The sequence below is a fragment of the Mustela lutreola genome, chromosome 9 (genome assembly GCF_030435805.1).
Source record: "Mustela lutreola isolate mMusLut2 chromosome 9, mMusLut2.pri, whole genome shotgun sequence".
Lineage (NCBI taxonomy): Eukaryota > Metazoa > Chordata > Mammalia > Carnivora > Mustelidae > Mustela > Mustela lutreola.
Window position 1 is genome coordinate 63,460,361 of NC_081298.1, and position 18,150 is coordinate 63,478,510.

At 41.1% G+C, this 18,150-nt stretch overlaps 1 protein-coding gene across 50 annotated transcripts in view; it reads right to left on the reverse strand.

Moving 5' to 3' along the window:
• Positions 1-18,150, reverse strand: part of MAP4K4 (mitogen-activated protein kinase kinase kinase kinase 4) — a 191,749-nt gene that overhangs the window by 148,677 nt on the left and 24,922 nt on the right. The gene's annotated exons all lie outside the window — the stretch shown is intronic.

Below are 18,150 nucleotides of genomic sequence, written 5' to 3' on the forward strand. Positions count from 1 at the left end.
ACTTACCAGCTTTGGGTCCATCGCTCTGCTGCCTTGGGCTGTGGCCTCCACCGTCTGCCCAAACTAATCAAAGTCAGAACCTGTTGGTACCTGCCTGGGAGGCCTCCAAACAAAATTCCAGGAACCCGGAAGTAAGGGCTCAGATTTGCAGCTGGGCAGCACAGCCCCTCCACAGCTAGGATGAGCCCATTCCAAGAGTGCACTACTTTGAAGGTCTTTTACAATGTTCCTACTGCCCAGGTAGCAAGAACCATTGAGGCATGCGAAACCTTTCATGTAACACCCCTATGTATCTGATAACAATGTCTCTCAAGGCAAAGATCAATACAAAGAGCATGCTCTTAAAAGTTCATGCACCACCTACAAACACACATTTATTCATCTCTTCTCACGTCTGTCTTCCTCAAAATAACTGTGAACTCCTTGAAGACCGATTTCTGCATCCCCACCACCAGTATAGCAGTAACAATACTTACTGAGCGCCTGACCCTGTAACACTTGGCCCTGCATTATTTAAGCCTTGCAACCCTCTTAGTTACCATTATATTGGCCCCTTTTTAAACTGAAGACACTGAGGTTCATAAAAATAACTTTCACGATGGCCCCACAGTTAATAATGCTAGAAGAGGGATGGCTGAACCCAGAGCCTATATTTTTAATCACCAGGCCAGTGGTTCTCAAATGGTTTGGTCTCAGGATCTCTTCACATTCATAAAAATTAAAAACCCCAAAGAGCTTTTGTTTAGGAGGGTTATATCCATACTTACCACGCTGGAAGTTAAAACTGGGTAATTAAAGGAGGGGGGGGAAGGAGAGAAAAAGAGTAAAATTCCTCTGATCTAACTTAGCAAATGGGCAAGGAATCCCTCATTAGCAGAGAATCTATGATATGGTCAAGGGAGAAAAGGATCTATCACCTTCTACACTCCCCTCTATAAGATGGACAGTAAAAACTACAAAATTTATAATAAAATACTGAGTCTTCAAGAGCCCTTAAGAGTCCTCAAGCATCACGAAGTTGCATTTAATTACCAGGTCCCTTTTTTAAAAAATAAAACTCTTCCGGGGCACCTGGGTGGCTCAGTGGGTTGAGCCGCTGCCTTCGGCTCAGGTCATGATCTCAGGGTCCTGGGATCGAGTCCCGTATCGGGCTCTCTGCTCAGCAGGGAGCCTGCTTCCCTCTCTCTCTCTCTGCCTGCCTCTCGGTCTACTTGTAATCTCTCTCTGTCAAATAAATAAATAAAAAAAAATCTAAAAAAAAAAAAAAAAAAAATTTTAAAAAAAAAAAAAAAATAAAATAAAACTCTTCCTAGTCTTAGGTGAGAGGAAAAACAAGCCCTGGTCTCACCATCTGTAGCTATTTGTATAACAACTAAGGGGGAACTTTCAGGGTAGAAAACTCAGTACAACGTCCAACTCATAAACACTCAAATGCTGACTATAATCATTATGATTATTATTAGCTATAGGAAAGAAGAAAAGGACCAAGGAGAGAATTTTCCACTTCCACAAAACTTAGCAAGGTTTTCTGAACAGACATGTTTCCTTCCCTTACTCTAAAAATAAGCAAATAAGGGAAGGGGCTTGCTTATGCTGACAGGACAAACTGAGAAGACTAAAACCTATCTTCAAATATTTATTTTCCTATCTGAATGTCAACATTCCTTTCTGTCTTCACAGCAAGCTTGAAAAAAACAGCTACTGCTTTTGACCTTGTATTAAGGTCAAAAAGCACTATTTCAAATCTTGATTCTGCTAGAGATAGTAAATGACCTTAATTGTGTGGAACTCCAAATTATATAATAAGTTAGAAGCACAAGACCATAAAGTAGACGTTAGATTCTGATAGAGGAAAATAAATCAAGGCGATATAAATCATCTCTGAAGCCAAAGACACAGGCAGATATTCTACTGAAGGTTCAACAGTTTTTTCCGTCCTCCCAGGATATTCAACGTCTGCTGCATGGGGCCCATAATCCACATATAGCACAGGAAGGACCAGAGTCTCAGACATAAGGACCCTGTTAACAAAAGATTGACAGGGCCCTCTTCATTTATAGGTAAGAGGCAGAAGCCATTCTGACAGTCCCAAGGCTGGTTCCCTCAATACTTCTACAGTTGACTTCTCAAAGCTGCCCAAACAAAGAACTGATTAACAACCCTCGTCTATAAGAGTGAATTCTGAATTCATTTCTGGATTTTAATTTACAGATTCCCAAAAATTTCCTTATCTGCCATGCTGTGGAAAAAATAAGTTTTTAGAGTCAGGTTTATTTACATGCTTTTAAACCCTTATTTAGTCCACAGGTTTATGCAAAGTAAATCTATATAATAAGCCTTAAACCTTAATCCAACAAGGCACTGAAAAAGCAGGTGGCAACCTCCAGAGCACTTAAATTACAACTAGTAAGAAAAACCCACAGCAGTGGGTTACAGAAGTGTCCTCTGCTTTGTATTTCTTAAGTTATACTAACAGCAAAAAAAATGACAAACAAAAACAGAATCTTTAAAACTAAATATTTCAGAGGGGGAAAAAAAAAAAAAAACACTTGAGGACTCCTGAAAACATAAAAGACAAATGTTATTTATATCCTTTATTAATATGTTTTTATAAATGTTTTTCCTTTTGGCTCATCCACGCTGTAAATTGAAGGCAAAAGAAATAACACCCTCCCACTAAAACCAACAATACTGAGAACCACAGGGGAAGAGCCTAGGGGCTAGACCACTGAGGTCACGCCTACCAGGATTTGGTGCCACACAGAAATCTGTATCCCTCAGTGATATATTTAAAACAGAACTACTATCCTGATTTAATGTGTCTATTCACTGACCCTCAATTGTGTGCAGGGAAGGAAAACACTGTGTTGAATGCCAGCTTTATTTGAGCAGTCAGCTATCATGGGACTGTCAGAGTGGCTTCACAGCCTACTCTGTCTACCACGCAGTACCATCTCTAAGCCACGAATTCTGCCTTCCAGGAACCACCATGTATCAGGACACAACCATGACTAAAAAAACAAGTCAAATGGCCTGCCAGAAGTAACAAGGAATGTGATGGCCAGCAACCATGCTTACATGTATCACTTTATGAACACAATTTCATTTAACTGAGAGATTATCTCCTTGAATAAGTTCTAGCCAGACTCCTCTGAAACTCTCTTCTCAACTAGGCCTTCACCTAAGGACTGGAACAAGCTCAGTTTCTAACAGCTCAAGGCACATCCCTAGGATGACTAGGCCCCCTTCCCTTAAAATACTTTCCTGAGAAAACTCAAGCTGCCAAAAGGAAATGTTTCAGTCCTAACCTGACGATACAGCCCCTATCTCCCAGTGTCTGTGGTGGGGGAGGAGCCTAACTTTAGTGAGAGCTAGCTAACAAACCCAGAGGGGTGTCATAGGGATGAACCTTTTACTTCTCTGACTCTACAGAGGTCCTGCTCACCCCCTTCTCTATTCCCTCATTCTCCCTTTAAAAGGGCCAGTCATCTCTGTATAGATTGAGGTTGAGTTCAGTTCACGCTGGACTCTTTTTTCCCTATTGGAATAGTTTTCACAGATTAAAATCTGTCTTTACTACTTTAGTGTCTGACTCTGTTCATCTTTGACAATCGTTACCACCGCCTTTTGAAACAGGCACTATCGTGATTCATCATAATTTACAAATGAAAAAGTAGGTTCTTAGGTTCAGTCACTTTCCCAAGATCCCCTCCAATTTGGTGGCAGCCCGGGCAGACAGTTAACTGTCCACCACTGGTACTTCCTGTAAACTACACTGGCACAAGGACAAGAGAACCCAAGAAGCAAGGCAAACCACAGGGGCCAGAAAAAGAAAGAGAGGTCATTAGATGTTGCAAAAAGCACCAGAGACTAAGTCCCTAGAGTATTCTGAAAGTACAAGAGAGTAAGATTCAAGAGGTCTAGGAAAAAAAAAAAATTACTGAACCGAGAAAATCTTTTGCAGATCATTATCCTATTTCCTTCACTTTACAGATCTCAAAGCATTGGGGCATCTGGGTGGCTCAGTGGGTTAAAGCCTCTGCCTTAGGCTCAGGTCATAATCCCAGTGTCCTGGGATCAGCCCAGCACCTGGTTCTCTGCTCAGCAGGGAGCTTGCGTCCCTTCCTCTCTGTCTACTTGTGATCTGTCGAATTAATTAATTAATTAATACTTTTTTTTTTTAAATAAAACATGTTTTTTTAAAAATCTCAAAGCACTAAATCACCTCCCAGAGGCAACTACTATCAGTTTTGTTCCACCGAATCTGTCTTTAATTGTCCAGTGTAAAAAAAAAGACATCCTACTGCTTTTAAAAACAGAAAAAGTCTGCATATAAATTAATTTTAGTCCTAACTGCAAGCATTTCTTTCTCAGTATATTGTGCCTAAAAAGCTTTAATCCCTCAAGTTAGCCCCTGCATTCATTAAGAGTCCAAGTCAGTTTCCAGTCAGAAGCTGTTTTTCTAATTTATTTTATTCAATGGATGGGGGGGGGGGGGATCCAAGGTTTATGTAGATACTCCTTGCTGTTTGAAGTATTTAGGAATGTATTTTAGTGACTTCAGAGAAGTAAAAAGGAATAGTCTCCATTTTTAAAAAAATTTTTTCAGGGACAGGGCAGGCAGTTGTCCCTGCTAACTTTGAAGGACCTATTTGGTGGTGGTGACAAGGCAGGGGCGGCACCATGGTCCAGAAGCGAGCTCTGAGTCAAACCCTGGTCCAGGCCCAGCTCTCACTACCACCTACAAGATACAGTACATCTACGTGTTGGGTAACCTCTCTGAATTTCATCATGTTCCCAGAGCCTGCCATAGAGCAAAGGATCAACAAATATTAATTCACAGCCTTCCTTTCTACTTTGATTTACTCCTGGCAAACTTTTGAAAAAGCCAGAAGAGGCAGGAATCTAAATGAAGAAGTAAGAATGGAGGGCATAGTAGAAAGAAAAGCATAATTTGGGCCTGAATGATAGTGAGTAACCAGAAAATGACAGCTTTTTTCCTTTTCAAACTTTCTTTCATCTGAGTCACCTCTTCCAGACATAGACTCCTGGCCTTGAGCAATTCAAAAGGAGTGGCAGAGAAAAGAAAGGGAACGCCCATCATCTTTAATGTGTACACTCATCAGCATGTTTAATAAAACACTAAGCAGCCCTACCTCCAGACTACTCCAGGCCTGTTTCTTTTCCAGATAATACTACTGGATATTTCCCAATCTCAGAGCTATCAGAGACAACAATTAGTAATAGGGGGAAGAAACCCCAAACAAAACAAAACAAAAAAACAGCTCACATCAGATAATTCCTAATTAACCTAAGTAATTCAGAGCAATGATGTACATTCATAAATTCTTCCAAATCATGCAACCAACTTAATTTAATCCAAGAATTAAAAAGGGGCACACCTCTTATTCCCCAAATCAGGGTGGCAGCTTACTACTACTATAGTCAACCAATAGCTCTTTACTTACTTTATAGGTCATCCATACTGTAAACTGAAGGCAAATGAAATAACCTACCACTAGAGCCAACTAACCAACCAACCAATAACCTCCCAATTGTGTACTGAGAACCACAAGGAAAGGGCCTAGGCGCTGGACCACTGAGGTCACACATAGCAGGATTTGGTGCTACACAGAAATCTGTATTCCTTAGTGATATTTTTAAAACAGAACTACTATCCTGATTTCATGTGTCCCCATTTTCATGTCTCCCAGAGAGATATGAGAGACCCATGTTGGTCATTCAAAATGTCTGACCAACAGAAACCCACACACCCCACTGAGAGAAAAAGCACCAAATGTCGGAATGGCAGCTTTTCTAGGTGACAAATAATTGTGCAAGATTAAACTTTATTAGCAGCTTTATCATCCATGTTTCACAGATCTGTCATAATGACTAACTTCTCATAATCAAAACTCCAAATTACCCAATAGCCCCTATTTCCCGTGTGTGGACAGCTCATGATAGCACAGCAAGTATTAATACTGAGATAGTAAAACCGATCTGTCAAGAGAGAAAGGAAGGAAATGAGGAAGGTGGGAGAAAGGACGAGGAAGAAGGAGGGAAAGACTGATTAATCTTCTTGATGCCAAAGCTTTCATTACTTTTATTTTAATGGATACTTTTCTGAAGTGTACTTTCAGTCAACAGACCTTTATTAAGTACCCACCAGGTGCCAAGTATTTTAAGTGTCACAAAGAGCAATTTTGTGGTCTCATAAAGCTTACATCCAGCAGGAGGGAGCACCATTTCACTGAAGTAACAAATAAGGAATGTTACAAACTTAAAATACTGAGGGACAAGCTGCAATGGGGTTTATCTTATGCTGGACAATCAGAAAAAACACTGATGCAACTTCCCTGAATGATGGAGAATCTGCAACAGAATGAGTTATTGTAATGCATTAGAGCTGAATTCAAAATACATAAGGAGCAGTTATATGCCAGGCCACTCTGATACACAAAGGGGCACACAATAGTGATCCCTCTCTAACACTAATCAAATATTACACAAACAAATATAAAAACACAACTGTGCCACAAGCTATGTCAGCAAGAAACGGTGCTAAAAGTGCCTATATTTGTGACCAGGACCCAGCTGAGGACATCCGGAAGCACCTGCAGAAGTCTTAGGTGCTTGGGAGGCAGGATCCAAACAAGTAGGGGCTGACAGAAGGCCAGTGTGATGGCAGCACAAGGAAGAAAGGGAACCATGGCACCCGGCTGGGTCCTGGACTGAGTAAGAGGCTGGACCAAGCTGGGCATAGAGTCATATTAAAGAGTTTGGCCTTCATCCTATGAGCAATGGGTAACCACTGAAGGAGAAAGACCTAATATGGCTCTTGTTCTGAACAGATCCTTACAGTTCAGCTGTAGGGAACAGATCAGATGTAGAGAGGCCAGGCAGGTTAGGATGAAGGCTACTGCCAGGGATGGTGTGAGAACAAATGGGAAGGAATTCAGGTCTCAGAGGCAGGACTATCTCTAGAATTTTTAAACTTTTGAAGTATCTAATATTCACTTGCTTTTGATGGAATAAAACAACTATAAATAGTGGACTTGTGTAAAATATAACAGGGAAAAAACATTAGAAAATAGAAGGTGGGAGAAGTGGGTTTCTCCCCTCAGAAAAAGCACCATTCGTCCCAAGAGCATCTGTCGGCAACCATTCCAAGTACTGAGACTTCAGTGTCACAATCACACTTTAGTCAACCATCCTATTCATGCCACTCTCGAATTTACATCTTTCTTTCTACCTCCATTTCTAGTTCCTATTCCAACAGCATCCAAACGGGTCTCCTTGTCTTCAGCCACACTCTGCTCCATGCTACCTTCTCCACTACTGCTGAAGAGCTTGTTCCAAGTCCAAACCTCACTCTCTCTGCCCCTGCTGCTTCAAAGCCTTCAACCTGCAGCTTCAGGATAAAACCTGAATTCCTCTGGCTAGATACAAAGGGCCTCCTATGGGCCAGTTGGCCCCTGCCTGCCTTTCTGCCTTGGCCCTGCCCCACCCCCAACAATGACTGAGAAGAGTGACTTAAGGGTATTATGGGAAGCATTTAGCCCAAAATCTACAGATTTTTCATTTGATCTCCACAGGAAACCCTACTACAAAAATAAAACAAATGGTGCCTCATTGGTGCCCTGGCCAGGCTATTCAAGAAGCCTTCCATTCAGACACTGTCCAAGAAACAGAAGACCTTTGCCCTCTAACAACTTCCACCTGTCTAGTACATAGGTGAAGATAAACAGGGCTCGCCTTAGCAAAAATGTTGGAAGTTTGCCAAGGAGAACCCCATTTGTCACTGCAAGACTGCCCCCTCATCCCTTTCACTCTCCCTTTATACCCTAGAACTCTCCTGTTTTCCAGCCCAACATCTCCTTGCCATCTAACAGGTAACTCAATTATACAGCAACTGAAATTCAATCACTACACTGTACATTTGCATGTTAAGCCTTTACTGTACACAAAGGGAAAACAAAAGGCATTAGTGCTGCACAGAGGAATTTGAAGTTCTGGCCAGTGAGAAGGGAGGTAGTAAAATCTTCGTCTGATGCTGCCTATCTGTCTCTGAACAGCACCTTGCCCACAGACACAAGTGGGAACATAAGCTTACTGGACCTGGTCCCTTCTGACTCCCATCCCCTTTTCCCCCAGGTCCACCAATGCTGAGAAATTCTGAGCCCATTTTCTCAGGAGCTTTCTTTCTCTCCCCAGTCACCCCCGGTTTCAATTCCAGCCGACCACAGCATGACGACCATGCTGTTCCCTGAACAACATGACCAGCACACAGACCCAGAACCTCTCTCCCTACAAAGCAGGACCGGAAAGCAAGCAAGGAAGAAGGGTTGGCTGCATAGTCAAAGCAGCCAACCCTCTGCATGTGAGGCCATGGGAGCATAGGGAAAGTAGGCCAGTTTTCAGAGAGTAATAAGCAGGGCCCTGAGCTTGCCAATGTGTGCATGAATCAATGGGTAACAACCAAAAGCTGTTCATCTGGCAAATGGGTGCATGGTTACAGATACAAAATGCTGGCTTGTTACGTAATAAGGGCAATTTCAATCTTTTAAGTAAACTACCTCATATTGGTGGTAAATTACCATTCACAGAAATCAGGTGCTTCAGATTTACCTTGAGAGTTTTGGGTGTTTTTTTTTTTAATACGACAGTAAACTATGTATATGTAACAATCAAGTGTTATAATGTAAAAGAAAAAATAAGGTGCTATAGGATAGGTATAACATTTTACCAGGTGATTGCTTTCTTTGTATTTTCTACCATATCTGATTCTATACAGATTTCAAACTTCAATCTTCTCTATTATTAAAGAAACTATAATATGATTTCCCTGAATAATGGATAATGAATCAACTCATTCATAGGATCTTTTTTCTGTAGCAGTCTCAATAATAACAGAAGAAAAAAGATTTAAGAAATTCTTACCAGACACTCTCGGGGACAAGCTCTGTTAAATTTATGAAGTCCCACTACGCGCCACACACCACTAGACTCACCCTTAGTCCTCCACCCCTCTGAGGCCAGTGTTAACTATTTCCAAGCTGCAGTGCAGGAACAAAGGCTCCACGAAGGTGTTAAGTGACTTTTTCAAGGTCACAGAGCCAGTTTGTAATAGAAGCGACACTGGCTCAGAAATATCATTCCAAAGCTTTGCTCTTTCTATAGCAGAGTCTGTCATTTGTCTAGGAAAATGGCTCCCTGGAAAACAGGGAGTATGGAGCTGCCCCTTAGAACACAACTATGTGCTCATCACCTACCTCGATTGGCACTGTACAAGGCCACCTGCATACACCTCTTCAAGGTGAAACTCAGCACAGGGGACCGGGGTGGTGGGGAGAGGTGATTATTTCTTTCTTTCAGGTCAAAAAAATTAAAGTTAAAAGATTATTTGTCCAAGGTTTCCAAGCTACTAAATGGTAGAAAAGATATTTAAATCTTGGTCTGTCTGGCTCTAAATCTCTGTTCTCAACTGCCCCAAACACTGTGTATTTTGCCCCTTGGCCTGACAAGCTGAGAGCCACAGGAGGCTGGGACATCAAACACCTACATCTTCCTGACTCCGCTCTTCTCCCTCAACATGGGAATGTCTTCTCCTACATCTCCTACATCAACTGCACTAACTAACGCCCAGTGTTCATCTCTCTAGTGTCTACTTTCAGAGAGATCCAATTCTAGATCCAAGATCCAATTCTAGAATCAAGATACCAACTTGCTAGATAACCTCATGAAAGAAGTTTAACCTCTCTGAGCCCCAAGAGGTTAACAGACCAGATGACCACAAAGGTCTTCTACAGGCCTTATATACAGTGGTTTCAGACATCCCTTCATCCTTTCCCTGAGGAGTCAGGCCTCTCCTGACCATCACCAACAACAGTCACTTGCTTCCTCAATCACATAGGGTCAGGTACAAGCTCCAGGTCTGGGCTTAGCTGCTTTTGTCCTCCTGCAGACATGGAGATTCCAGGCCAGGGTAAGGGGCATTCGAAAGCCTAAAAATAGCAGGCTGATTTTAGATCACTGTGGCTCATTGAGTGGGTGAGTCCACAAAACCATTATCCCATCAGTTCCAATCCATAGCCCTGGAAGTCACCCAAAATGCTTCTCTGGGGTGCTGGAATACTGGCTTAGAGGTCAACTGACATGGGGTTCCAGACCAGGAGGAATGACAGCTCCAAGATTCTAAATACACAAAGGAGAAAGGCTTTTGTCTTTCCAAGCACTTCATGGTTGGGAGGGGAAGGAGTAACTAACTGAAACCATTCTACAAAACCTGCGAAGGATAGCTAGAGAAGAGGGGAAATGTAGTTGTACAGGGTAGAAAAGGGACAGGAGGCCAGGTAAAGGAAACAACTCCTCTGGATTTTATAATATCCCCTTTTCTGAATAGTGAAACTTTTTTTTTTAAAGATTTTATTTATTTATTTATTTGACAGAGAGAGATCACAAGTAGGCAGAGAGGCAAGCAGAGAGAGATGGGGAAGAAGCAGGCCCCCTGCTGAGCAGAGAGCCCAATACGGGACTCCCTCCCAGGACCCTGAGATCATGACCTGAGCTGAAGGCAGAGGCTTAACTCGCTGAGCCACCCGGGCACCCTGAATAGTGAAACTTTTAAGCATTACTCATCGCAAGATGGTAAAACCACTCATTCTGAGATGGGTGCCTGCCATTTTCCCTTCAGCTCCACTCCACAAAAGCCCATCCTGATTACACTCCTGAGGAGTAATCAGTTCTCAAAGGAATAAAATCAACATAAAATAAGTAAGTTCTGGAGTGTTTATGAAGGAAGGGTGTGTGGGTCACTTCAGCCCCAGGGCCACAGTAAATTACACACCAGCTACTCCTGCAGGCTTTCTGAGCCCATTTCATCTTCCACTGAGTTTTAAATTAATAATAAATTATATTAAAACCTACACCTACTCCTTTGATGCTGCTTTTACTACACATGTTACACAGAAACTTGCAGAACCAGCTTCCCTTTCCAATTCTGAAGAATAATTTAAAATTAAGGGGAAGATTCACTATATATTCACTATATTGGTAAGCCCACAGAAGATTATGGGAGTCTTAACAGCGAAATCCACTACAAGAACAAAACTTATTTCATTTAAAAGGAATTTCAAAAACACAGAAACAGGGTGCATCAGGTTCAAGTTCAAATCCTTTCCTTTCCTCCTAGCCTCCATACATCAGTTCATTTGTAAAAGAGGATTTTTAGGGCAGTGAAAATATTCCATGTGATACTATAATGACAGAAATATGTCCAAACCCATAGATGTGCAACACCAAGAGTAAACTAATATGAATTATGACTGGGTGATGATGAAGTATCAATGTAGTTTTGCCAATTGTAACAAGTGTACCATTGTGGTAGGGGATATTGATAACATGAGACACTGTGCATGTGTAGGGGTAAGAGGTACATGGGAAATCTCTGTATCTTCTTTATATGTTGCTGCAAACCTAAAACTACCTTAAGAAAATAAAGTATTGGGTGCCTGGGTGGCTCAGTGGATTAAGCCTCTGCCTTCAGCTCAGGTCATGATCTCAGGGTCCTGGGACAGAGCCCCACATCGGGCTCTCTGCTCGGCAGCGAGCCTGCTTCTCCCTCTCTGTCTAGTTGTGATCTCTCTCTCTGTCAAATAAATAAATAAAATCTTTTAAAAAAACACTTAAAAATTTAAAGTATTAAAAAATAGGAATGGACTATTAATTATGTAAGAAAGCAAACCTAATATTAATTATAATTTCTAAGATAATATATAATTTTTCATTTTACAGTTATTTTACCTTTTCTGTAGGTTTAAAATTTTTCATAAAAAAATGTTGAGAGGAAAGCTCCTCAGGCAATTATAACGTACAAACATTACCTTGAAATGTGGCCCCAACCCAGCAACTTCCACAGTGCCCACTAACTTGTTAAAATACAGATTCTCAGCAACACTCTAGATCTACTGGCCTTTACACTGTGAGGTGGGGCTCAGCAAGTGCCCCAGGGAAGGAAAAGCACTGATCATGACCTTGCTAATGGGCAACAGAGAAATACGCCATGACTGTCAGTATGTCTGAATCAAAATCCCAACAATGCTCCAGGGCTGGGAAATCAGGAGACTACTTGGGCTTTAATCTTAAAGTTAACCAATTCTGGGTGCTACCTCATTACTTCATCAGAGAAAGCTGAACTTGATGATGCTCTACCTTTCTTGTTCCATGTTTCCTACATTGAGTCCTAAATGTGCTCATCACAAAGTCTTTCCGTTTTACACCTTTTAACAGAAGAGCTAACTGCCAGGTCAACAGCTAAGTGCCTATTTCTCTTTCATCTTATACTACCCTGTACATGCAAAAATACATGGAGTCTAAAACACAGGTCATTTATTTGGTAAGCTACGTCTGAGAAAAATAGTTTTCATTTCAGATAAAATGAATAAATAATATTGTTTTTAAGGAGTTCCACAATTAAGGTCAAAAGGCCACCTCACTGACTATACAAGGTTCTTTGATACCTCTGGGTTTTTGAGATAATAGTATTTTGTAAACTCTCTCAAGACCTTGGAAATACACTCTACTGAGCTTACAAGAAATAAATCCTGGGGCGCCTGGGCAGCTCAGTGGGTTAAGCCCCTGCCTTCGGCTCAGGTCATGATCCCAGGGTCCTGGGATCGAGTCCCACATCAGGCTCTCTGCTCAGCGGAAGCCTGCTTCCTCCTCTCTCTCTCTCTCTCTCTGCCTACTTATGATCTCTGCCTGTCAGATAAATAAATAAAACTTTAAAAAAAAAAAGAAAAAGAAAAAAAAAGAAATCCTTCTCTTTTTGAAAATGGTACCTGCATGAGAAAATCCTAAATGTTCTGTTTCTATTGATCACTTGCAGACTATTGAAACATAAAGCATTACAAAGTTACAAAAGAGTAGAACTGGGGATGCCTGGGTGGCTCAGTCGGGTAAGTGTCTGCCTTCAGCTCAGGTCATCATCCCAGGGTCCTGGGATAGAGTCCTGCATCAGGTTCCCAGCTCAGCATGGAGCCTGCCTCTCCCTCTGCCTGCTGCTCTGCCTGCTTGTGCTCACTCACTTTTTCTCTCTCAAACAAATAAATAAATAAAATATTAAATTAAAAAAAAGAAAAAAAAAAAGAGAACTGAAGTCCTAGCTCATTTGTAAAACAATCAGGCACAACAAATCACATTTGCTCTTTCCTGTGTAGTTTAAGGAACATGTTCTATAATCCTGTCCCCTAAGGCCCTTTCACTCCAAAATAAAGTTTTTTATGTTCTAAGTAAAATACGAAACCTTCATGATGGCTTGTGACAGTAACAGCCAGGCCAACCGCAAAGTGAAAACTGAAAAAAATACTTTTTAGTAACAACCATTAAAAGCCCATAATTAACTCCAAGATGATTAGCTAACATTAGTTGGTATTCAGCTACAAATGATGAAGTTTAGGCAACAATAAAATCAAAACTAAAATACAAAAGAGGCAAGGCTCATAAATTAGCTAACTAATTTTTCTGTGGCATTGCATCCATACCTATCTACATACCCAAAGGAGGCCACATAACCTGGGACAGTAACTGCTACACTAGTTCAAAAGTAGTTTTCTCAATTCCTCCAAAGTTCTTGAATCACCACCAAAAGAAAAAAAAGCAATACCCAAAAACCCTTTGTAATTCTGAATCCTTACTCAAAGGTGAGAAAGCCAGTTTCAAAAGTCTTAAATTTGCAACTCTCTAGCATATAAATCAATCTGGTTTGTCCTCAGTCACAATATAAGAGATGGCAAGGCTTAATGCATTATCCCCAGCCAGAGTCCAAGTTCCTTCCAACAGCCACACCCAAACCTCAGGAAGCTGTGAAACTAAAAAACTATAGCTCACTTCCCTTGACGGGTCTGACACTTAGCTTTGACCCAAATTCCACCAATAGAAATTAGGTGGCCACAGAAAAACAGCTTTTAAGAACAAGAAGACAGAGAGAAAGGAAATGCAGGATACAAACTACTCTGCTAAGTCCTACAGATTTCTGAAAGCCATATGTGAATACCACATGACAACAGGTGTCCTGGCTCCTTGCCAATCATCGGCCACAAATGCCACCCACCAGAGTCTTCCTTTCACACCCAACAGTGTTGAGATGCTGATTTTGGCACAGTACATGATGAGAGAATGTCTCTTTTCATGTTATCTTGTAGACCTGAAGCCAAAATGGTGATGAGCAGGGTTTTTTTAATCCATCGTTTCATCAGTTAACACACCCAGCAGCTCTAGTGTGCTCACACAGAGGTTGGGGAAAAGGTTTGATCATCCAAGAGATCCAATTCAAGTTAAGTCTCAGATAAGGTATGCGTCATGCTCATCTCACCATTTACCTTTTGTGACTACAGAATGAATGCACCCGCAAGAGTAAATGGTTTCAAAATGCAGAACTTTTTTTTGCTTACCTTTTTAGTCTGCAAAACTTGAAACATACCACAGAAATAAAAGCAATCTCCCATCCATCCATCACCAGCTTTAATAATTATTAGTGCATGATCAATTTTGTTTCATCTTTACTCCTAACCATCTCTTCATGCTAGGCTATTTCGAAGTAAAATTCCAGGCATGTATTTCATCTGCAAACACTTCAGTATTTATAAGAAGCAAATGCTTTGGAAACTAGTATTTCCCAAACTGGCTGTACAGTCAATGAACTCATAGGGTTAGGGTTAGGGTTAGAGTTAGGGTTAGGGTTAGGCTTAGAGTTAGGGTTAGGGTTAGAGTTAGGGTTAGGGTTAAAAAAAAAAAAAAGTCAACTTCTGGGCCTCAGCAGTAGGTGTGGGTAAGGTACTAGAATCACTTTTGTAATCCTTCAGGGTAAATCTCGCACAACCGGAATAGAACTATTCCTTAAGTTCTAGACCCAAGACTGATTTTTGTTTCACTCCTTCAAAAAAGAGACTCTTTTGAATGTGGCAAAAATATCAAACCAAGAAACCAATTTAGACCAATAACACTGGGATATAGCCTTTAGTGGAACCAGGTACCCTATATAAATCAATCTTCTAATGAATCCCTTTATTAGAATTAGTGGTTTCAAAAAGAGCTGCCTTTTGAAAGTACTCAAAATTTTAGGGATAAATGGGCCCACATTAGCCCACCCCTTCCTTTTGTAGATAAGTACTCTTAGGCCCAAAGAAATGAAATGACCAGCTCAAGATAACTGATTCACGGAGGATTCCCTCCTGATCTCTTGAGGATCTGCTGCTCACTGACCTCGTGGCTTTGCCCGTTATCCTGGTCCCAAAGGACTATCCCCGGGTCCACAGCCTGGCAAGCAAGTATAACACCATCCTGCACACTTGCTGGATAGCACAGACACTGGGTCCACTCGTAAGCACCACCATCTCTAAATAGGTCATTATCAAACCACAACACATCCACAGTTATCATGCCAAACACGAAGAGATCATCAAACATAAAAACACAGAGAGGACCAAAGTGCTCATTCTAAAGCTAAGAAGCCTTCAGGAGACATGAGAGGTCTCCATTATCTGTCTAGTCATCCCTCACTAGGGAAACGTTACAGGGAAGAAAAGTTCAGCGGACATTTTGTTAACTGCAAATTTGCAAATGCAAATAATGGTGGCAAATAGCTCCTGTCCCTATGAGTTCACAATGGACAGGACAAAGAATTGGACAGATATGCTGTGTTGTAGGGGGGCTTCTTGAATGTGGGCAGAAGGAAGCACAAACTAGTTAACCTAGAAGTTCCTTGTCCATTTCCCTTATCAAGACCTCATTTTGCTAGGTCAGTTTATGGTTCTTCTCCATCCCTCTGTTGAGAAAACAAAACAAGGCTGGCAACAAAGAATTTAAAAACAAGTAGTTAATGTTTTGAACCTTCAAAAGATCTTATCTAAGTTTCTTAATGTGAAACCTATAGCCTCTATTCACCAGGTTTCTGGCCCAGGGTCTTGGCTATGCAAGGCAGAGACTTTCAGCCTAACTGCACAAAAATGGTGAGTAAGAGTTTTCCAGGGGCACCTGGATGGGTTAAGCCTCTGCCTTCAGCTCAGGTCATGATCTCAGGATCCTGGGATCAAGCCCCACATCAGGCTCTCTGCTCGTCAGGGAGCCTGCTTCTCCCTTTCACTTTGCCTGCCTCTCCCTATTTGTGATCTTTCTCTATCAAATAAATAAATAAAATCTTTTTAAAAAATGAGTTTTCCAGAGTTTGTCCTAAAAGCAAATTATAATCTCCTTTATCCAAGTTCAGTGCTTATCTAAAGCCTATCTTTCTTACCTTTACTATACAAAACTAAACATTTTCGGCAATTCTATCCTATATTTACTACAAGTAATTACAAGAAAAATGTTACCAATGTACTAGTTTACACAAGATGTCTGTCTTATATGCAAAAATAATTAGGGGAGATATCCTCAGATAAGATGCTCAGATAAGATACTATACTTCTACTAGTATCAACGTTTGATATATGCAAAATCAAGTCAACTGTGCATCATTCTGCATTAACAGAAAACAAGGGTAAGAAACATGATTCTCAGACTTAGCCTCAATGGCCTCTTCCTCCAGAAACAATATAGGAATCCCCCAGAAAATGTCCTCTAATGAAGTCCTTATCTATGAAAAGAAATCTTTACAAACCATGAAAACAACAAATTCCCAATGGAAGAACTTCTAACATAATACCTAGTTAAAACTTGAAGTCAGTCAGAAAATCAATAGTAATTCATGACCTTTTCATTCAGGAAAGGAGATGAAAAGAAAAAAAAACATAGCAAGCAGATGTTGATTTACCTCTTTCTCTCAAATACAAAACTAGCTAAGGAGCAAATTTCCACCATCAACTGAATCTGTGTCTTCCAAAACAATAAATGAAGGTGGTAGGGTGGGGCGGGGGGGGGGGCGGCTCTGAGTGGCTCAATCAGTTGGGCGGCCAACTCTTGGTTGCAGCTCAGGTCATGATCTCAGGGCCTCTGCGCTCAGTGGGGAATGTGCTTTAAGACCCTCTCCCGCTGCCCTTCCACCTGCTCATATGCTCACACTCTCTCTCTCAAATAAATAAATCTTTAAAAAAAAAAAAAAAAGAGGGTAGAGGGAGCAAAAGTAAGAAGAAAAGAGGCAAAGGACTTTCAAATTCAATCCCTAGCAGAGCCACAGGGAAGAAGCTTACCAATTCTAGACAAGTATTGACCAAGCTGTTTATAAGTATGAATGCACATTAGAACAAGGTATAGAGCTTTTTAAAATTCCACCATGCAGGTGACACCCTCAATATAATCAATTCTGAGACTCTGGTGTTTCAGCACAGTTTTTTTTTCAGCTTCCTAAATGACTGAGATATGCAGGCAAGACTAGGACTCACTGGTTTAGTTGAGGCTTACAAGCCCCCCACTGATTCCAAGGTACATTCAGGGTGGAGAACCTCCTGCCTATGGCTTCAGATTTCCCACTATTACGGTTTCTGTGCTATAAACCTCAGTCAGGACTTCAAAGCCAGAAGAAGGTGCTCAGAAGGACCTCCGTTGAGACAGTACAGTGGGAGTTAGGAAATAAAACTAGCCAGAGAAGCTGCAGTCAGCCAAAAGTGAGCCTACTGTCTTGCTGACTTACTGGTTAAGGGAAGAGGAGAGATGATGAGAGAGGAACTCTGCCTATCAGGCATTTGCTAGGGAACTGAAGGAAAGCATTACTACAGCTTTAGGAAAACTCATATTCTATAGGAATTACCACAAAACAAAAAGCAATAAACCACTCCTATCCTTAACACACTACTCAAATACATTTCCCATAGATATTATCTCTTGGGGCCTTCCTTCCCCACCCATCAGCTACCTCCTAAGTTCAAAAAGTCTGGGCCACCTCCTCTCTCAAAATGGCCTTTTTACCCTGGTCTAGAAGAAAACAATACACCTCTTTGAAGACATTCAGAAGTACATTTCGGATTCTCCAGGCTATTTTAGGGGATTACCTTTCTATCAATGTCTCCCATGAAATATTGACAATTTCTAGGTTTTCCTCTCTTTTTTTAACCTCAGGGCCTACTGACATGTTCTACAGCGGAAAATCTTTTTTCCTTTAAATTTTAATTTTACACCTTTAAATTAAGGTGTATTTGTAAAATGGGAATGTTACTT